We start from the raw sequence: 23,909 nt of genomic DNA, 5'->3' as shown, positions 1-23,909 counted from the left end.
TATCTTAATGTAGCTTTATTCTACATTTTGTTTTAAATTAACCTCACCTGTATTCAAATGTTGCCCTCCGGAGGCTCAGTGGTAAGTCTGAAGCCATATAACGCTCAAGTTCGAGGGCTGATCCCTGTGTGGACACAATGCAGACAGACCATTGTAGCTTTGCGCTTAAAGAAATTCAGATATTATTGTTAATACATTTAAAAATTAGTAACTTAAACTGCTAACAGTGCATTTTGATTAAAATTTATAAATTGTCGATTTAAATACTAAACTAGGTATACAAGTCATTGTTATGAAACTTGTACTGGGTTAAGTTGTTAACTCATTTCGATTTGGAGCCTGGGAAATTACCAGTATAAAAACTGGTGTCAGCGAGGTAAGGTACAATTATTGGCTTTATTTGTGAAGAGGATACTATAGAAACGTAAGCTTTTAACAAGGTTTTATTGGTAAACCCCGAGAGACCAAATATTTCGTTTAGTTAATAAAACAATTAGTATGTAAGAAATACTTACATTGTTCTACTTGTTCGAAACCAACCTGTAGAAACTACCATAATATCTTACTAAAATTTAAGCTGTATCTACAAAATACATTGTTATTGTTTACAAAAAATAATTTAAAATCAGGTTGTTATAAATAAAAATAAATTAATATTAGTTCTACAGCAATTTCCCAATGAATTCAGAGATAAAATCTAACTGCTTAGCTACCTCTGCCCACCACGGTTATCGAAACCCGGTTTCTACAGTTGTAAGTCCGCAGAAATACCGCTGTTCCACTGGGGGCCATTCAATTAAAGCTGAATTCATAAGAGTTTGTTTTGTTTTTATTGAAATATCTATATTGCTGGCTAAATAGGTGAAAGTATTCAAAATTAATTTTAAAACTACCATATCTTGCACTATACTTATAAGTTCAGTGCTTGAAACATAGATCAATACTTAAGCAGTAAAGAAATTCCTCAGTGACTTAGTGTTAAATTTGGAATTATAACGTTTGGTTATTCATTGTGAGCACATCACAAATAGCCCATTGTGTAGTTCTGCGCTTAACAACAAACAAATGAAACAGTAATAAAACAATAATGTGTGTGTATGTTTTTCTTTTGTGTTATTGGTACCCCATTGGTACAGCGATAAACCAGGGGTTCGTATCCATTCGTTGGATTCAGCAGATAGCTGGATGTGGCTTTGCTAAAAGAAAAACATACACACACATTATTGTTTTATTACTGTTTCATTTGTTTGTTGTTAATTAGTGACGGCTAGCGCAGATAGTTCTCTTGTAGCTTTGCGCGAAATTCCTTCGAAGTGTTTGTTTTTGAATTTCGCGCAAAGCTACAAGAGAACTATCTGCGCTAGCCGTCACTAATTTAGCAGTGTAAGACTAAAGGAAAGGTAGCTAGTCATCACCGCCCATCGCCAACTCTTGAGCTACTCTTTTATCAACTAATAGTGGGATTAACCGTCACATTATTACGTCCCCACCGCTGAAAGGGCGAGCAAGTTTGGTGTGATAGGAATTCGAACCCGCGATCCTCAGATTACGAGTCGAGAGCCCTAACCCTATGCTGGGCCCCTACAAAGTGAAAAAACATCTAGTTAATGTCTTATATATATATTATTGTATTAATATAAATAATAGTTATTGTGTGCGTGTGTGTATATATATTAATGATACTTTACACGAAATTATTTGATAACTATATTGTATTTACCTGTTTAATAACCATCTTGTATTTATATAATAATTATCACAAAAATACGTGATATTAGTTTGATTTTTTGTTCACTTGAAATAGCTTCTACCTGAAATTTTATGAAGCATTCTAGAACAGTTTGTTTGACGTCAAGCACGGAGCGACACAACGGGCTATCTATGCTTTGCCCACCAAGGGTATCGAAACATCATTTTAGCTTTATAGATCATCAGACATTTCACTGTGCTAGTAGAGCTATACGAGAATTGTACCTTAGCGCGAAATTCAATCAACAATAACAACAACAGGAAAATGTGCTAATTTTTTTATTGGACGACAGACGACTACTGGCTTCTCTTCGTCATTCCTGGAATTATGATGTTAAAAGGGGAAGGAACATCACTTTCAGTAAAGCATTAGGTTACAATGTATATAAGAAAAGAGAAGAAAAAATCTAAAAGTTAAATACTGCTAAATTATATGCAGAGTATTTTCATGTGCTGTTTTACAAAATTGTTGATTTCATATCAAAACCAGTATAGGTCGTCGTATCAAGAATACTCTGATTAGTTACGTTTTGGTTGAAGAGTTGCTCATCCGGGACTTGTAAAGTTAAGCGTACGGACATACGCCATATTGTAAGGCGAAAGAAGAATAATAGATTGAAATATTGGAGAAAAAAAGTAAAACGAATGGGCTATGTAGCTGGAAAAAAAATGTTAGTGCAAGTTAAATATTCTTATAGAGTAAATTGTAAAATATATTTGCATAAAAAGCATGGGTATGAAACATTCTAACCCTAAACTAGGCTTAGCACTAACATTGAATAATGTTAATTTAAGGTGGTTACACGTAGATGCAAACCTATATTTACTTGACGTGTAAGTGCTATTTGTGGTTATAACATAAAGGCATGTTTTCATTGGCCAAGAACTCCATTCAAGGGTTAAAGACGCGATTTCAGAATCGCTGTACTATCCTATATTATCATTTGATCGTTGCGTGTTGACTTGTAATTTCACGAATTTAATAGGGTAAACAACATGCTGTTTCATGTTTCAGTATGTTTAGTCTAGCATTAGCCTAAAAAAGTATGCAGTGTGTAGTAATTAATTAATTTTATTTAAATTGAAGTCAAAGGTTTCATTTTTCAGTTGAATCAAAAGTTATCTACATACACTACCCAGTGTTGTAATTTTGTTTATGTGTAAGGGCTTTGTATTTGACCTCAGTTTTGAAAGTTTTGTATTTGTTTGATATCGTTAGCGTAACTTGCCGCTTACATTGGAGTTAGTGTTCTTAAAACTTACGTTTAGGACAGTTTTATGGTTATGTATTTGCAAAAATTTTATGTTCACCTGTATAGCAGATTCATTGTGTATGAAATTTACATTATTATGAGAGCATTTTATGTTGATTTACATGCTGTAGTGTGAGAATGTTTGATAGTTTTGGAGATGAGTTGGCTTGAGATGTTAATTAAGAATTGCAGAACTTGACCATTTTGTATTTGTGTATTGTATGCTGTAGTATGTGTGTGTGTAAATATATATATATATCATCTTGGTTAATAGCCTGCAGAGTCACTGACAAAATGTTTAATTAGTAAATATGAAATACTAGTTTATAGCCCATATTTCTACCACCAATTGTCTTCTTTCTATTTGTGATCATGGGCACTTTTAGTGGAAAGGCTAATGTACTCTTCATTCATCTGGGTTCTCCTCCTATTAGCACCAGAGTCAATTATTTGAATGCCTTCAGTAGGGGTATTCAAGTTTTTTCTGACCTTCATTCTGGGTTTATTGTGTATGTTATCATCTGAGTATGTATCTCTATACAATAACTGATTACAAGTCCAGTGTGACTTCAGTAGAAGAGTATGAACCATCACATTGTCTTGTAAATAGAGTGACAAGAGATACTGTGTTCTTTAAGTCAAATTATTCTCTGCTTGTGATTTGTTTTCCTAATAAAGTGACTTAACTAACAATAAAAAAATTGAAATGACAGCAAATCAAATTGGTTTGCAAGTTATGATATCACATAGAGCAGTGACCAAAGGTTTCAACTTTTGTTCACTAGCCAACTGTATTTAAATATCTCTAAGTTGTTGTATGTTGCAGCTATTTCCTGACACTTCTAGTGAAGCACAAAGGATAGTACCTATATTACGTAAATCTGTTAAATGCCTAGTGGACATGCATTAAGGTAGAATAAGTAATAGGAAACTTGAAAAAAAAGGTTAAAAATTTTAAAATTCAAAAGTGTAAGTTGATACATCCTCCTGATACACTAACATAATTTTAAAATTCAAAAGGAGTACCAGTGTAAGTTGATACATCATCCTGATACACTAACAAAATTTTAAAATTCAAAAGGAATACCAGTGTAAGTTGATACATCATCCTGATACACTAACAAAATTTTAAAATTCAAAAGGAGTACCAATGTAAGTTGATACATCATCCTGATACACTAACAATTCAAAAGGAATACCAGTGTAAGTTGATACATCCTCCTGATACACTAACATAATTTTAAAATTCAAAAGGAGTACCAGTGTAAGTTGATACATCATCCTGATACACTAACAATTCAAAAGGAATACCAGTGTAAGTTGATACATCATCTTGATACACTAACATAATTTTAAAATTCAAAAGGAGTACCAGTGTAAGTTGATACATCCTCCTGATACACTAACATTTTAAAATTCAAAAGGAGTACCAGTGTAAGTTGATACATCATCCTGATACACTAACATAATTTTAAAATTCAAAAGGAGTACCAGTGTAAGTTGATACATCCTCCTGATACACTAACATTTTAAAATTCAAAAGGAGTACCAGTGTAAGTTGAAACATCATCCTGATACACTAACATAATTTTAAAATTCAAAAGGAATACCAGTGTAAGTTGATACATCATCCTGATACACTAACAAAATTTTAAAATTCAAAAGGAGTACCAATGTAAGTTGATACATCATCCTGATACACTAACAATTCAAAAGGAATACCAGTGTAAGTTGATACATCCTCCTGATACACTAACATAATTTTAAAATTTAAAAGGAGTACCAGTGTAAGTTGATACATCATCCTGATACACTAACAATTCAAAAGGAATACCAGTGTAAGTTGATACATCATCTTGATACACTAACATAATTTTAAAATTCAAAAGGAGTACCAGTGTAAGTTGATACATCCTCCTGATACACTAACATTTTAAAATTCAAAAGGAATACCAGTGTAAGTTGATACATCCTCCTGATACACTAACATAATTTTAAAATTCAAAAGGAGTACCAGTGTAAGTTGATACATCCTCCTGATACACTAACATTTTAAAATTCAAAAGGAGTACCAGTGTAAGTTGATACATCATCCTGATACACTAACATAATTTTAAAATTCAAAAGGAGTACCAGTGTAAGTTGATACATCCTCCTGATACACTAACATTTTAAAATTCAAAAGGAGTACCAGTGTAAGTTGATACATCATCCTGATACACTAACATAATTTTAAAATTCAAAAGGAGTACCAGTGTAAGTTGATACATCCTCCTGATACACTAACATAATTTTAAAATTCAAAAGGAGTACCAGTGTAAGTTGATACATCATCCTGATACACTAATATAATTTTAAAATTCAAAAGGAGTACCAGTGTAAGTTGATACATCATCCTGATACACTAACAATTCAAAAGGAATACTAGTGTAAGTTGATACATCATCCTGATACACCAACAAAATTTTAAAATTCAAAAGGAGTACCAGTGTAAGTTGATACATCATCCTGATATACTAATATAATTTTAAAATTCAAAAGGAGTACCAGTGTAAGTTGATACATCCTCCTGATACACTAACATAATTTTAAACTTCAAAAGGAGTACCAGTGTAAGTCGATTCATCCTCTTGATACACTAACATAATTTTAAAATTCAAAAGGAGTACCAGTGTAAGTTGATACATCATCCTGATACACTAACAATTCAAAAGGAATACTAGTGTAAGTTGATACATCATCCTGATACACCAACAAAATTTTAAAATTCAAAAGGAGTACCAGTGTAAGTTGATACATCCTCCTGATACACTAACATAATTTTAAACTTCAAAAGGAGTACCAGTGTAAGTTGATACATCCTCCTGATACACTAACATAATTTTAAAATTCAAAAGGAGTACCAGTGTAAGTTGATACATCATCCTGATACACTAACAATTCAAAAGGAATACTAGTGTAAGTTGATACATCATCCTGATACACCAACAAAATTTAAAATTCAAAAGGAGTACCAGTGTAAGTTGATACATACTCCTGATACACTAACATAATTTTAATATTCAAAAGGAGTACCAGTGTAAGTTGATACATCATCCTGATACACTAACATAATTTTAAAATTCAAAAGGAGTACCAGTGTAAGTTGATACATCCTCCTGATACACTAACATAATTTTAAAATTTATAAGGAGTACCAATGTAAGTTGATACATCATCCTGATACATAACATAATTTTAAAATTCAAAGGAGTACCAGTGTAAGTTGATACATCCTCCTGATACACTAACATAATTTTAAAATTCAAAAGGAGTACCAGTGTAAGTTGATACATCCTCCTGATACACTAACATAATTTTAAAATTCAAAAGGAGGACCAGTGTAAGTTGAAACATCATCCTGATACACTAACATAATTTTAAAATTCAAAAGGAGGACCAGTGTAAGTTGATACATCCTCCTGATACACTAACATAATTTTAAAATTCAAAAGGAGTACCAGTGTAAGTTGATACATCATTCTGATACATAACATAATTTTAAAATTCAAAAGGAGTACCAGTGTAAGTTGATACATCCTCCTGATACACTAACATAATTTTAAAATTCAAAAGGAGTACCAGTGTAAGTTGATACATCCTCCTGATACACTAACATAATTTTAAAATTCAAAAGGAGTACCAGTGTAAGTTGATACATCATCCTGATACACTAACATAATTTTAAAATTCAAAAGGAGTACCAGTGTAAGTTGATACATACTCCTGATACACTAACATAATTTTAAAATTCAAAAGTAGTACCAGTGTAAGTTGAAACATCATCCTGATACACTAACATAATTTTACAATTCAAAAGGAGTACCAGTGTAAGTTGATACATCCTCCTGATACACTAACATAATTTTAAAATTCAAAAGGAATACCAGTGTAAGTTGATACATCCTCCTGATACACTAACATAATTTTAACATTCAAAAGGAGTACCAGTGTAAGTTGATACATCATCCTGATACACTAACATAATTTTAAAATTCAAAAGGAATACCAGTGTAAGTTGATACATCCTCCTGATACACTAACATAATTTTAAAATTCAAAAGGAGTACCAGTGTAAGTTGATACATCCTCCTAAGTTGTGTATTTTTGATTCATTAATTAACGTTGCTCATGGAATGTGATTTTTAGTAAGGCAGTTGTAACTGAAGGTCTGTATTTATTTTCTAATGAAATTATTTCTGTTACCTTCTGCTGTTCATTTAGTATGTTTAATTTTTATGTTGAAAAGACCAATATTGTTAACACGGGGGAAGGTAAGAGTTAAGTATTTGTTGTATTTAAATCACTTGAAGAATAGAGTAGAGTATTTTATCAATACAGGTTTATTGATTATGTAAGTATCACACGTAATATATCAAATGCGTATATATAAAAACGTGTACGTTCTATTTTTAGGTGTAATATTGAAGAAGGATTACTTTTTGTTGTAACATTTTAAAATATATGTAATATAAAATGAAAGGTTTCTGACCAATTATAAACTGGTAGTTATAGTGAGATCAGTAAATTATACCAGTTAGTACTATTAGAGCTTCAAACCTACATTCCATGATGTGTTTCAAATCTTTGAAGGCCAAAATGTATTCTTTGCTACAGGATCTCATTATATTGTGGTTTGGTATAATAAACATTCTGATGTAAAAATTATCCTTTCCAAAAATTAATATGAGATAAAAAAAATAGGACTTCATTATATTCTATGAATTCTTAATATTTCTTAACCTGATTAAAGAACTACATTTTTTACAAGTGGACTATCACTTGGACATCTGTTGGATACTGCTGAGATAATACACAAAAGGTTTAATATCCTTCTTAATAAACATATTTCAGAAGAGTAGTATTTTCAGATGTGATGATGATGCTGAGACACACCAATAGCTGATATTGCTGTAAATGTTTCTTGTATTCTGAACCCGCTTGACAATGCCGAGGTACATCATGAACTTATATTGTTGTAAATGTTTGTTGTATTCAAAGTTCACTTGATGATATTGAGGACTGACATTGTTGTAAATGTCTGTCCTATTATAAACTCACTTGCTGATGCTGACGTACACCAAGAACTGATGATGTTTTAAACATTTGTTGTATTATAAACCCATTTGATGATACTAAGGTACAGTAAGAACTGATATTGTTGTAAACATTTGTTGTATTCTGAAAACAGTTGATGATGCTGAGTTATAACAATAACTCATATTGTTGTAGACATTTGTTGTATTTTGAACTTACTTGATGATGCTAAAGTTCACCAAGAAATGATATTGTTGTATTCTAAACCCATGAGATGATGCTGAGGTACACCAAGAACTGATGTTGTTGTAAACTTTTGTTTTATCCTAAAATAACTAGATGATGCTGAGGCTTACCATGAACTGATATTTTTCAAGTTTGTCAAGTTTGTCCTATTATAAACCCACTTGATGATGAGTGGTGCAAAGAACTGATATTATTGTAAAGGTTTATGTTATTCTGAACCCACTTGATGATGCTGAGTTACACCCAGAACTGATATTCTAAATATTTGTTGTACCGTAAATCCACTAGATGATGATGAGGCAACCAAGATGTGATATTGGTATAAATGTTTGTTGTATTCTAAACCCATTTGATGATGCTTAGTTAAACCAAGAAATGATATTGTTGTAAACATTTGTTGTATTATAAACCCACTTGATGACACTGAGGTACAGTAAGAGCTGATATTGTTGTAAATGTTTTTCCTATTATAAATCCACTTGATGATGCTGAGGTACAGTAAGAGCTGATATTGTTGTAAATGTTTGTCCTATTATAAACCCACTTGATGACACTGAGGTACAGTAAGAGCTGATATTGTTGTAAATGTTTGTCCTATTATAAACCCACTTGATGATGCTGAGGTACAGTAAGAGCTGATATTGTCGTAAATGTTTGTCCTATTATAAACCCACTTGATGATGCTGAGGTACAGTAAGAGCTGATATTGTTGTAAATGTTTGTCCTATTATAAACCCACTTGATGATGCTGACGTACAGTAAGAGCTGATATTGTTGTAAATGTTTGTCCTATTATAAACCCACTTGATGATGCTGAGGTACAGTAAGAGCTGATATTGTTGTAAATGTTTGTCCTATTATAAACCCACTTGATGATGCTGAAGTACATGAAGAAATGTTATTGGTGTAAATGTTTATTGTATTCTAAACCCACTTGATGATGCTGAGGTACACCAAGAACTGATATTGTTGTAATCAGTTTTTATCAAATAGATGTAATCTCTTTTCAATGAAGTTATTTTATTAATTGTTTTATAACCAGATTGTCAACAGTGTTTAATAAGTGAGGATTTGAGTTATCAGAGCTGTAAAACCAGATTGTCAACAGTGTTTAATAAGTGAGGATTTGAGTTATCAGAGCTGTAAAACCAGATTGTCAACAGTGTTTAATAAGTAAGGATTTGAGTTATCAGAGCTGTAAAACCAGATTGTCAACAGTGTTTAATAAGTAAGGATTTGAGTTATCAGAGCTGTAAAACCAGATTGTCAACAGTGTTTAATAAGTAAGGATTTGAGTTATCAGAGCTGTAAAACCAGATTGTCAACAGTGTTTAATAAGTGAGGATTTGAGTTATCAGAATGTTTTGTCATTGCACGGTGTATTTTCTAAATATAATTATTCTTACCAAATACCACAGAAAATTTTTTGTAGCATTCATGCAAATGATATTTAACATGAAAGCATTATTAAAAATGACCATTGAAATGTCAAAAGGAAAAAAGCCCTGGATCTGTGGTTTGTAACATATTTACAATATTTTTCATGTTATAGTTTAACTTTACAAGGGTTTTGTACACGAAATATCAAGTTTTTGAATTAAGTATTGAGATTTTTATTAAAATATTTTTTCATTTGATGGTTTTTTTTCAGAATATTGAATAGGTAACATACAGAGCAATTTTCATTTTAAGATTAAAAATAATTTTTATGAATCAGAAAATTTTTAAATTTCACATGTGAATTCTTTATAACTTCCACATAATTAACAAATATTTTTTTAAAGATAAAACAGTATATACATTTATTATTTTCACTGTTGAATTGGAATCTCTCTATGCATTCAGTAGATTTGACTGCTCTTGTAATGTTCATGAAAAGTTATGAAATAACTGTAACTTACGACTTTTCTTTCTAGAATGACTACAAATTATTGCTCAGTAAACAAATGTTTAGTCTAAATAGTTTAAATATCACAACATTATATATTTATTATTTTTATTGTAGTGACTTTCCAGCTGTCCCTGGTTAACATTATAGAAGTTATAATTATGTACCACATGTTCATTCGTCACCACATTAAGTAATATAAGACTAACCTTTGCAATCCCACTGTGTTTTGGCTATGTTTTAGTCAACTAGTATTTTGTGAAATACAGTTACATTTCAGTTATAATACATTATTACTATTTACAGGTATTTTAGGAATGTATTTTTCTTAAAACATATAACTGAAAATAAATAAGTTTAGAAGACATTATCAGTTCTAGGTACAATGTTCATATTCGATTGCTGCATGTCGTGGGCTGCTAAGCCTTAAGAAAGTTTGCACATGGAGGATGTAAAACATAATATTTGTTTTAGGTTTTTTTATATATACATTTGAAATAGCCATAAAATTATAAATTACTATATAGATAGCATTATAATTTATCAAGTGTAGTAACAAAGCTTTATTTGCGTGTAAACAAACAGGAAATTTTAAAGAGGTTAAAGACACAAAGGTTTATCTTGAAAGAAAGAGATAATGCAATATAGTTGATAATGGCTGATAGACACACAGGTTTATCTTGAAAGAAAGAGATAATGAAATATAGTTGATAATGGCCTATAGACACAAAGGTTTATCTTGAAAGAAAGAGATAATGCAATATAGTTGATAATGGCTGGTGAAACCACTTGAGGAACATTTTGATTTTTCATTTCATTATTCACATACATATATATAAATGTATACAAGGGACCATTTTCAGAAATGGAGAAAGTTAGGTGGGGCAACTGTGTTTGGTTCAGTACATGAGTGATATCTCAGTAAATAGAAAAGATAGAAGATTCTTATTTTATGTTGTAGCTTTTCAGTGTTGGTAATTTGTACAAAACTATGGACTTTGTATTTTGAGATCACAGACATCCGATTTGAACTGGAGCTACATTCAACCTACCATGTGACAAACAAATATTGATGTTTAAGTACATGTGTGTTTTTATATTTATTTTTAAATTAAGAAATTAAATAATGTATAATATGATAATCTGAGTTATAGTCTGTAGTTTGATACTAAAGTTAATGACATAAATTCATAAAATAGTAATTCAATAAAAGTGTGAGTCAACAAATGTGTTGATATGGCCAGTTACTTCTGTGGAAATGGTTAGCATTTTAATTTTCTTGTGGTGAAATTGGTTCACCACCGATGTTTTATGTGGTGTAAGATGTAAAATTTTACTGTTATTTTGGAGACATACCATTTAATATTGCATGTGGTTTGATGTCAGGCATATTTGTTCGTGAACTTATGTCATCTGGGATGTACATTGTTTTTATATATTATTTTCTAAATGTTTTATATATGTTCTAAACACCAGTTATCCATATAGTGGAAGTAAAATTGTTTCTGATTTATTTAATCAAGGTTTTAACCAAGGACATCAGGACATTTTCATGTCTGAACCTTAAAACTGGATAAATTTTTCATCCATAAGATGATTTTTACATTATTTAATGTATAACTACTGTGGTGTACACTGTTTATTCTTGAAGATGATTATGTGTTTAAACACACCACTCTCACTGTTTAAATCTATCCATTATTTTCTCTGCAATCAGTTTTCCTTTTGAAATAGAGAAATTGATGGTCTTAGAAATTTGTTAACTAATTAGTTATATGCACAAAATTCATAACTTTAATTAAAGATTTTACACATAATGATTGTACCAAATGTTCTGTATCAAATCATTGATTTTAAAAATGAATATCCTTATAAAATATTTGTTTTCTTTTCTTTTGGAAGTTAAAGTGACTGGCATAATTTTGTCAAATAATTTAGTTTCGAGCTGTGACTTATCTAAGTGTTTAATAATCATGTTACTTCTCGTTATATATGTGAAAAAACAAGTTAAAATAATTTTTATTTATAGTTGATGTTTTCAGTTTATTTAAAAACCAACGTAAGACTAAATTATTTTTGACAGGTATACCCAACTCATTTTATTTTTAAGAATACTAGTACCCTTCTTAGAAGGAACACTTAAGTTTCTATACTAACAGCTCACTAACTTACATTTATCAGTAAAACATTTCCTGTGTGCTCTTGACTAGTCCTGTATTTTTAAAAACAAAATAGTGTAATTCCATTTCTAGTGAACTTTCTCTGTGGTAATATTATGTGTGTATATTCAGTTTCTGGTGTTTTGAAATATGTGGTCATTACAAACACCCACATTATGAATGTGGTCTGTGAGGTTGTTGTTGTGAAACTCAGATTTTGAACTATTATTCAAGAAGCTTCCTAACTGAGGTGTATAAAATAGATGATATTGATAATGATGCAACGTTACTGTGGAAGTGTTCACTCTGGTTATTGAAACGAATAATGTTACTAATATGTAGTTGTATCATGATAGATACTCATATTTCTTATCTGATGATATTCTGCTCAATGTCAGTCTGAGTGAATGCTCCCACTTCTAAAAACTTGTGATTGGCACATCACAAATAGCCCATTGTGTAGCTTTGTGTATAACAACAAAAGAAGCTAACATCACAAATAGCCCATTGTGTAGCTTTGTGTATAACAACAAAAGAAGCTAACATCACAAATAGCCCATTGTGTAGCTTTGTGTATAACAACAAAAGAAGCTAACCTTGTGTAATGTAAATTTGTATTCTAAAAAGGTTTTTATCACCAGTAATCAGAAAGCATCAAGTTCTTTCATATTTCTTGTAACAACGTACCGTCATATTTGTTACATATTGGGGTTTAGAAGTTTCAACTTGTCTTTTATTTACTATGTTTGTTACAGATATTATCACCATTTAAAGTTACTGACAGATTAGGACATTTTTTTGTTAAAGTAGTTCATTTATTTTAGGATCTCTCCACTTGCATTAAACTTGTGATTCTTTCAATTATTTTTTTGGGTTTTAAAGAACTGGATAAATTCCAAAAAAGAATTTTAACAATTTAGATATTTTACAAAGAGTTACTTCAGAGAAATCCATCACCAGAAGTTTTTATATGGGTGTATATATATAACTTAACTAGTTTACCTAATAATTCACTTAAAATATTATTACCTTGTCTAGTAACCTAGTTTATTTTGGTATGTTGTATTGTAGTGATCAGTGTACATGTATGTTTTTGTGTTGATTTTTAATATGAGAAAAGAAAACTTAGAGTTATTATGTCTTACGTAAAAAGTTCTTTTCATCTAGAAAAACTACTGAATTGTTCAAACCTGTTGCAGATAATATACTTGAAAATATCTGCTCTATAAAACAAAGTTGTTTCATGAAGTATTAGAAAAAAACAGTTGGAACAAAATTATTGTAGTTAAGTGAAAATACTTTGTTTTTGTATTTTCAATTAATTACAATAATTAATAATTTGTTTCCTTAAGAAGCACCAAGTGAACAAAGGTTATTACAGTTTTTTTATGAAATAAATGGTATCAGAAGTAAGAAGGAATATTATATCTAACTAAACAGAGTCATTTTAAAAAAAACATGTTATTAAATTTCTTACACCACCTCTTAGTTTAACAGCTTTACAATTAAAATAATTTTAATAAAATCAAAACACTTCAAAGGTTTTCAAATTTAATGATACACAACTACTATAATTGTGTGACACCAATGTTCCCTGTAAGCTGTGTACATATGTAGCCATACAGAATCTGGCAACAAGTTGTTGACAAAGTAGTTTTGAGTAGAAGACATATCTAGTTCTAATGTAAGACGGATGTGGAGTTGTACAAAAGAAAAGTATCCTCCCCCTCAGTCTTCAAATTTACAATGCTAAAATCAGAGACTTCATTCCCCTCACCTGATGTTGCTTTACTGTAAGAAAACACACACAAAAGAAAAGTATCCTTCCCTCACTGGGACAGTCTTCAAATTTACAATGCTAAAATCAGAGACTTCATTCCCTCACCTGATGTCGCTTTGCTGTAAGAAAACACACACAAAAGAAAAGTATCCTCCCCCTCAGTCTTCAAATTTACAATGCTAAAATCAGAGACTTCATTCCCCTCACCTGATGTTGCTTTACTGTAAGAAAACACACACAAAAGAAAAGTATCCTTCCCCTCACTGGGACAGTCTTCAAATTTACAATGCTAAAATCAGAGACTTCATTCCCCTCACCTGATGTCGCTTTGCTGTAAGAAAACACACACAAAAGAAAAGTATCCTCCCCCTCACTGGGACAGTCTTCAAATTTACAATGCTAAAATCAGAGACTTCATTCCCCTCACCTGATGTCACTTTGCTGTAAGAAAACACACACAAAAGAAAAGTATCCTCCCCCTCAGTCTTCAAATTTACAATGCTAAAATCAGAGACTTCATTCCCCTCACCTGATGTCGCTTTGCTGTAAGAAAACACACACAAAGAAAAGTATCCTCCCCTCACTGGGACAGTCTTCAAATTTACAATGCTAAAATCAGAGACTTCATTCCCCTCACCTGATGTCACTTTGCTGTAAGAAAACACACACGAAAGAAAAGTATCCTCCCCCTCAGTCTTCATATTTACAATGCTAAAATCAGAGACTTCATTCCCCTCACCTGATGTCGCTTTACTGTAAGAAAACACACACAAAAGAAAAGTATCCTCCCCCTCACTGGGACAGTCTTCAAATTTACAATGCTAAAATCAGAGACTTCATTCCCCTCACCTGATGTCGCTTTGCTGTAAGAAAACACACACAAAAGAAAAGTACAGGACGGAAAACTCGTGCTCAGAGGAGTTTGTAATCTGTCCAGTACAAAGTAAATTAGAGGGGACATTGTTTGCTCTTCTGTGCCAAGTTTATATTTTTCTTAAATAACTGTAACTGTCAGAAAGTGACACACAGTGTTTCTATAGAATACTATTTTTATTGAATGAAGAAAGATTGATGTGCTTGTGTTACATGACATATTTCTATTAACTATTCTTTGATAGATTGTTCAGGCTGAGTATTCTTGATGAAACTTTGTAGAATGGACGGCAACTGCCTGTTGTGGAGACACAAGCGAAGAGGACAACATTTTGAGTCTTCCAGCTTTCGTCTTTAGGCCAGACAGAAAACGTTGTTCTCTACACTTGTGTCTCCACAACAGGCAGTTGCTATCCATTCTACAAAGTTTCATCATTTCTATTAAGTTTTTTCTTGTTTCATTCTTTTCTTGTGGTAACATACATATTTTGACAACTAACCACTTTGTTTTATATGTTGAGATTAGTTGTTGGTGGTATTTTAATTACATGAGAGTAATATTTTATATCCCAAATTTTTATTAGAATTGTTCAATTTTTTTAAACGTTATTTTTCCAGACATGTTGGCTGACATCATTCTTATGACTTAAAGTATAACACAGTTTACCAAATTTGATGCATTAGTTGTAAGAAGGCATTTATTGTAACTTATACTGATACGAATGATAGTTCAAAAAAGTTTGATGGGTGGGGAATAACTCATAAATTTCAACATTCCTACATGAGCATGTGGGAAATTTGCATACCGAAGACTACAAGAATCAGGGGGAATGAAACTGTCTTAGTTGTTCTGTATTGTATATTATTACTAAAATATGGTCTTACATATTAACCAGTTGCTAAGTTAATGGAAGTAAGTGGCAAAAGTGATCAGTGTGTGATTTACATTGTAGTAGTTTAAAAGTTTCTTGTGATTGGCTCATTTGTTTGTGTGTTTAAATTTGACTAGTCACCTGAGATTGAACAGTGAATGAAAAGGGTTGTGATTAATTAGTAGGTGTATTATATTATGTCTAGTATTTTATAATTAGTAATTTTAGTAATTATTTGCACTAATGTTCCCATATTGATATCTTGAATCCAATTGGTGGGATAGGAATACCAATTTATGGTAGTGATATTTAGGCAAAAATACCTCCAAATGTAAAAATAAGTATGGCTGTTGAATGTAGCAAAAGGTTAACAATTACATGTGCATCAAAATAGCTTAAATAGAATGGAAAATAATTTGTTTTGTTTGTTTTTTTATTATGTGTAGGTCGTAGCAGAATTTTGTTTGATGGAGCTCATGTAAGCATCATGTGACCTGGTTGTCTGTGATCGTAATGAGTACTTTTCACAAATGTTCTATTTTTATGCTTTGTTTGGGGTTGGCCTCTGGTAAGTCTTTGAAACTATACTTCTCTTCTTTTACTTGTACAGAAAAATGAAGAAAATAATAATTGTAATTTTATAGAATTGTGTCAAACTATGAGACATAACTTGTTTTTTGAACACTGTTTAATAGTATTTTATATATGACATATAAAGATTTTATACATAATTGGGGCTTGGCTAAAATAACTAAAAATGGTAAACAACTTTTGGTACAATTTATTTTAAGATAACCTGAACATTGTTAATGTTGAGTTGAACATGGTGTCACCATTTGTTTTGGTTTTGAATATACAGTAATCCTCCATTAATTTATGTAAATTAGGTTTTACTGTCATTGTTTTTATTTAAAATATGTAAGATATCAGTAATTTGTATGTTATACCAGTTAATTTATGTATTTCTTTGGAATACCAAAGACATGATAACGTTCAATAAATGGTCATCAGAACACTTTAGCACCACCTACCAATACTCTCTGAACCTAAGTTCACCTAATATTTTTACATCTAAGAACATTTTTATAACTTTGAAACAGGTATCATTTAACATACTTTTAGAAACAATTTTCTATAAAACAGTAACATCTGTTGAAACCACTAAATTTACCACAAACATTTGTTGAAGCCACCAAATTTACCACAAACATTTGTTGAAGCCACCAAATTTACCACAAACATTTGTTGAAGCCACCAAATTTACCACAAACATTTGTTGAAGCCACCAAATTTACCACAAACATCTGTTGAAGCCACCAGATTTACCACAAACATTTGTTGAAGCCACTAAATTTAGCAACCAAGGTGTGTAAAATCAAGGAATGGGTAATGTATTCTGAAGGGTTATTGGATTTTTTAAAAGTAAAAATGTTCTTAGCAATGGGCTTGAGAAATGGAAGGAACTCAGAGTTGTGCAGAAATGAAAATTTCAATTTGTTTCCTTTTTTTTGTAAATTAAACTGAATTGATGTATAAAATTGGTTTAAACATTTGTGGTGAAACAACTGGAGTTTCTTTTTGAATACTTTCACTTGTTTTTAATAGTATTGTTAGTGGACTGTATCTATCTAGGAAGCTGTTAACACTATTTCATGAGGTCAAATTTTTCAGGCTTTTTAAACTGTCAGGTAGGAATGTGGCTGTACCTTGGCAGGCTATTTAGACTGTCAGGTAGGAATGTGGCTGTATCTTGGCAGGCTATTTAAACTGTCAGGTAGGGTGGCTATAGATTTTAACAAGTCGCACGGTATGTTGAATGCAGCAGAGTTTTATAATTAGATGTTTGTAATGTCAACATACTAAATCTACAATTTCATACAAATTAGGAACTCAAATTACTAATATTGACAAGCTAGAATATAAAATAAGAACCTTGTATCCTTTTATTTTTCTGACATATGGCTTATGTACTGAATCAAACACAGTGGTCTCTTTCAACTCTTTTCTATTTTTTGAAATGGTCCTTTATATACTTTTACTATGACACATGAATAACCAATCAACAGCTTTATATATTATTACTGTGACACATGAATAACCAATCAACAGCTTTATATATTCTTACTACGACACATGAATAACCAATCAACAGCTTTATATATTCTTACTACGACACATGAATAGCCAATCAACACCTTTATATAATCTTACTGTGATACATGAATAACCAATCAACACCTTTATATACTCTTACTACGACACATGAATAACCAATCAACACCTTTATATACTCTTACTACGACACATGAATAACCAATCGACACCTTTATATACTCTTACTGCGACACATGAATAATCAATCAACACCTTTATATACTCTTACTATGACACATGAATAACCAATCAACAGCTTGCAATGTCCCCAGTAGGTTTCTCAGTCACCTTTAAGTTTTAAAAAAGCTACCATGATCTCTTTATCCAAGTTTTCAAGGAGGTAGGTTGTGTCTTTAGTCCTTTCGACATTTCATACTTTTTAAAATCTAAATAAATCTTAGTTACTCAGCTCAATAAATTATAGTGGAATTCTATGGTATCAGTGTGGCTATTAAAGCTCATAAATAAAAACTAAAAAGAAAAAATATTTTTTTTGTTTGGTATCCTCCAAGTGCAAAATGTTAAAAGGCTGAGCAACTTACGTCCAGTAGCAACCAAGTTCAAAGGTCGTAGCAAAAAAGAGATAGTTGTTTACTTTACTTCTTGATTTATTGTTCTGTACTTTAAGAGAAATAAGTTTAATTATTTATTTCTAATGTATAATAATTGAAATGTGACTGTATATTACAAAAATAATAGTCCACTAAAACACAGCCAGGACAGGGAAGTGTAAAAGGTCAGTTTTATATTACTGTATACATGACCTGAGTGCACATGTACCATGTCAATGCAGCTAATGTTAGGTAGGCATGACTGTAAGGTCAATATAATAAAATGTATGTCCACATATAGCATTATGAGACTTAAGCTGCATAGACTAAACATTTGTATTTTCACGTTATAGTGTGTAGTCATTCTAGCATGAAACAAGTGTAATTTATATTTATTTCCTAATTTTTTATGATGTTTACAAGGCTGACAGACATCACATAAAGTACAGACAGTGACATAAAATATAGTCTTACTGAAAATAAAAGTTTAAAATGTATTCAGGAGGTTTTATAGATTATGGAAGTAATTTTTGAGATGAAGAATAGTCTTTGTTTAATCAAAACAGGGAGTCACTTTGCACTCAGACTAGAAATGAAACAGACTCTATTTTTATAAACAAATACTTATTTAAAATATTTTATTAAAATTCTGATTTTTTTTACACAAAATACTTGTAATCTCTACTAAACGTTTACCAGATTTTCTGAATATACGCCTGCTGTATCAAAAGTTAAAGTGCAAATACTTAAAGTGTACAAATGTGTAGATGAATTTGTGTATATTATACCAAGCCTGTAGGACAGGGATAATGAAATAAAACTTTATTTAGTACATTATTAGTATAAAAAATTAGATTTTAAATGTCATAAGAAATTCCATGTCAATAAAAGATTGGTTATATACTTTATTTATTGTTATAAAATGTAAAAATGAGGATCTTTTAAAATTAGTTAAGATTAGGTTGGGTAAAATAAGTAATAAAAATGTTTCAAAGGAAAGCAACCAGCAGCATGTTTAAAGAGCATTTTACAGTAAAATGTAATTATAAACAGATGTTTACTGTTACAAGCTACTTAAGATAAACGTAGTTTCATGTTACAATTTGAAATCATCTTAAAAACAAAAACAAGGTGATTTATATTTTTATGGTTTGTCAAAATAACTAATCTTGTTTTACTGGGTTGTCAAAATGACTAATCTTGTTTTACTGGGTTGTCAAAATGACTAATCTTGTTTTACCAGGTTGTCAAAATGACTCATCTTGTTTTACCAGGTTGTCAGAATGACTCATCTTGTTTGGAATTGGGTGGTCAAAATGACTAATCTTGTTTGGAATTGGGTTGTCAAACTGACTAATCTTGTTTGGAATTGGGTTGTCAAACTGACTAATCTTGTTTGGAATTGGGTTGTCAAAATGACTAATCTTGTTTTACTGGGTTGTCAAAATGACTAATCTTGTTTTGAATTCGGGTAGAGAACATAGTAGAAATTTTTACTGAAGAACATTTGAAATGTATTTAGGACGTTTTAGGAATTACACATGAAAATTACTTTTCACACAGAGTATTCGAAACAATTTTTATTTTAGTTTATTAAAAATACTCAAAATATGTTTTTTCTGTATGTGAAATACTTGTATGTTAACTAAAAGTCTGCCAAATTTTGTAAAGATATACACACTGTATTGAAAGCTAGAGGTATTTGACCTATAAAGACATTAAATGAGTACAAAGAGGTGACATGGTCTGGCAAATTGACAAAACCCCTGTTGAAAGGAATAATGTATATTATTCAACTCCTCATTTGGAAATATTTGTTATTGTTGGAACATAGTGTGTTGTAACACCATGTAATCAGACTTATGCTTTATTAACCACTGTTGGTGACTTTCAAATATTTTTATAAAAATATTTTAATTGGTCAGAATTATAGATTTTTTAATAAAAAGTCATCATATGATAGGATTTTGTGGAACTATTAGATTACACTATGTAACACAAATTTTGTTCCTGGATAGTATGTCTTAATTGCTTATGGTGTAAAAGTACAGAAAATGGTCATTATTCCCTTCAAACTTTGTTTTGTGACCTGGATAATGAAATTTATAAATTAACCTATTTTCTATGTAAAAACAGGCAAATTTGTATATTTTCATTTATATAAGGTCTGAATAAAACAACATATGAATCAAGATTTACATGTATTTATACTTAAGTTATACAAAGATGTTTAGAAGTGAGTAGTTTTTCGAGATTTGCGACTGTAATGTAAATCACTCTCACGTATCAGCCCTCAAATATAGTCTCCTATCATGTTTTAGTTATATGCTCCCAGGTCACAAAAGCAAAGTTTGAAGAGAAAAATAGATCTTTTCCATTTACTTTAGACATAAACAATTTGGAAATAACACTTTCTGTCCAGGAACACGAAAAAGAAAGAAATTTGTAACATAGTTTTATACTTTGTGTTTGATGTTCAACAAACTTTGTTTCATAAAACATTTTCCTCTGGTTGGTTTCTGATTACTAATCATTATTTAATTATTTTGTTTTCTATAATATAACATTTGAATGTTCTGAGTTACTTATAAAATGTAAGAATGGTTTAACAAATTTTGTAAGTGCCAAGTTTAAATAACATCCAACTACTTTTTGTGATTTACACAGTATATTATATTTTGATAGGTGGTTTAATTATTTTTACAGTGTTGATTTCCTATGTATTTTCTGATACTTGTTTAGCTGTACAAACAACAACACGCTCCAGCCCCATGAGCTGTGAATATTACAATGAAACTGCATGTAAGAACAGCCGATACAGTGTTGGCTGTAATGGGACAGAAGACTGCAAGTCATTGAGTCCTGACAAAGGAAACCAATGTTATATACTATGGCAAAAAGGTCCAGAGGGTTTTAGCATTAAACTTAAAGGTATGTTGGACTTTACATTTCATTGATGGATAAGTTTTAACATCAACAGTGAGGTCATATAAAATATGAAGAGCGGTATTGATGTGGGTTGGACCACCCATGTCTCACTCTTCTAATTTCTATTTCTATTCCTCTGATTATGTTATTTAATTATTATTCATGTGAGACTGGCAAATGGAGATAAGGACTGATTGATGGTGTATCCCCACTGCAATATGGGTCTTTTCGGCAGTCATTTCCAAAACCTAGGGTACATACCCTGCATTATATTCTGCACCTTTCAATTAATGTAGTGTTTTTTATTTTTGTTTTGTTTATAACAAATTGTACATGTGGGTGGGGAATGGGTTAGAGAATATATTGTTATTGTTGTTCCTTCATGAAAGTTTGTGTTTGGATGAAACAATAATAATAGCTTAAGGATGCCTGTCACATTTATTTCTTGTAGTGGAGTTTGTAACTAAACTGTTATTAATTTCCTTTCAGAAGTATTTATATGATATTAAAAATATTCTTGGAAAACATTGAAATGTGTTTGAATAAAATGTTTAAATTCTTTTATTTGGGTTATTGCATTCCTGATTTACCACAGCAAACAAATTTTCATAATAAATATCTTTTCACATTGAGTATTTTTAAAGTAGTACTTACAAGTTTCACGTAACTAGGTTTTATGAACTAAAAATGATCAAGAATCGAACATAATGATACATTATATCTTAATCATACTGGATAGGCTACACATTTTCACCCTTTGAAGTAATATAGATCGTGGTTAAAGTTTACAATCAGAATAGTTAAGGATTGATTGTGTGAAAAGTTTGGAGATTTGGAATAATATTTTTTAATATAACAGGATGTTGGGTTGGCAACAGACGTGACTGTACTGAAGGATCCACATGCACAGAAACTCAGAAAGATCCACATATAAAGTTGCTGTTTTGCTGTTGTGAAGGTGATATGTGCAACAACAATATGATTAGAACTGATTCACCAGAAGTTTTAATCTCGGAGGCCAGTGAGTGTTTCAGTTGTAACTCTTATAAATATCTGTTTATAGCTTTAAAGACTTTGTGGGAATCCTTTTTGCAAAGATTGTTTGATGATAAAGGCTCCAGTACGAAGTATTAAAAACAGTAATTTGTTTGAAGTAAGTGAAATGCAGAATTCATATGTGAGTGATCAGTGTCACATAACAAAGTTGTTGTACTGATACAAAAAGTCATATTAATTCAAATAATAATATGTTGGAAAATAGACACTAAAGTATAATAAAAATTAGGAAAACTTAATTTTCAATATAAAGACCTTTAACAAGGAGATTGTATGTGTTTAAAATGTGCCCAGTGTTAAAGAAACTTTACCAAGAACTATCAGAATATCCACCACCACCACCACCCCAAAGAAAGAAAGAAAGCTGAAAGTTGTAGGTTATCATAAAAATTAATAAAATTTATAATTTTGGAAATTGTTAAAATGCATTTTTAATTTTGTTAAATGTTGCTATTAATATATCCTTGACGTGTTGAGAGACTTCAAATTTTACTGTTCATGTATGCTAGAGTCATTCTGAATGAATTGTGTTACTGACTACAGTAGAACTGCAAATGGTTTTTCAAAACTTGTGATACTAAATTCTGTGTATAAATAACTTACTTTACAAGATGTGTGATACTATGGTAATTTATTTACTTTCTTTGATTTTGACATTTATAAAGACAATTTTGAAAAACTTCATGTTTTAAGAAGAGCTCTAATTGTTACCAGCTACCATTACTCTGCCATATTTAGTCTGTATTGGTAGTGTAGACCTCACACCTTTCTCATAACCTAGTATAAAGTAGACCTAACTCTAGTAGAACTGTGTTTTATCTAGTGAATAAGTCATTAATCCAACTATATTATGCTTTAATTATCACTTTGATTTTGGTCCTCTCTGTGCATGGGTTTTAATGAGACAAGATAATCCTTCATTACCTGACTTTCTTGTGGACAAATGAATAAGAATGAAAATAGAATAACACTTATGTTTTCATTCCTAACTAAAACCCCACATGTTCAAATTGTGCTTATGTAGGAATGACAGTTTTCTCTAATTTTTCTGTAGTAAAAGTACTTAGACTAAGACGGGTAGCAGTGGTGTGGTATACAAGACTTAGTGTAATGAACTTAAGGATATGTTAAGTATATTTTATTTATATTGTGACATTGGTTTATATTTTGCGTAATATCAAAATGGGTTTTAATTTATTTTAGTGAAATAACACTGTCACATAAATATATCATTTCTCGATGTCATTAGTATCTGGGCTTACAGTAATGAAGTATGCTTTTAAAATATGAAAACTTTTCAAGCATTTCCTTTGAGTTGCATCTG

At 30.8% G+C, this 23,909-nt stretch overlaps 1 pseudogene across 1 annotated transcript in view; it reads left to right on the top strand.

The window, feature by feature from the left end:
• The first annotated feature begins 1,854 nt into the window (after positions 1 to 1,854).
• The window catches only part of LOC143241973 (activin receptor type-2A-like), a 46,710-nt pseudogene continuing 24,655 nt past the window's right edge, over positions 1,855 to 23,909 (top strand). The window contains exons 1-4 of the transcript XR_013022375.1: positions 1,855 to 2,420; positions 16,343 to 16,464; positions 21,344 to 21,532; positions 22,389 to 22,550. The product of XR_013022375.1 is annotated as an activin receptor type-2A-like (transcript). The remainder of the gene's footprint in view (positions 2,421 to 16,342; positions 16,465 to 21,343; positions 21,533 to 22,388; positions 22,551 to 23,909) is intronic.

This window comes from Tachypleus tridentatus, unplaced genomic scaffold, assembly GCF_004210375.1.
Source record: "Tachypleus tridentatus isolate NWPU-2018 unplaced genomic scaffold, ASM421037v1 Hic_cluster_1, whole genome shotgun sequence".
In the NCBI taxonomy this organism is placed as follows: Eukaryota; Metazoa; Arthropoda; class Merostomata; order Xiphosura; family Limulidae; genus Tachypleus; species Tachypleus tridentatus.
This window is presented reverse-complemented; position numbering and strand designations above follow the sequence as displayed.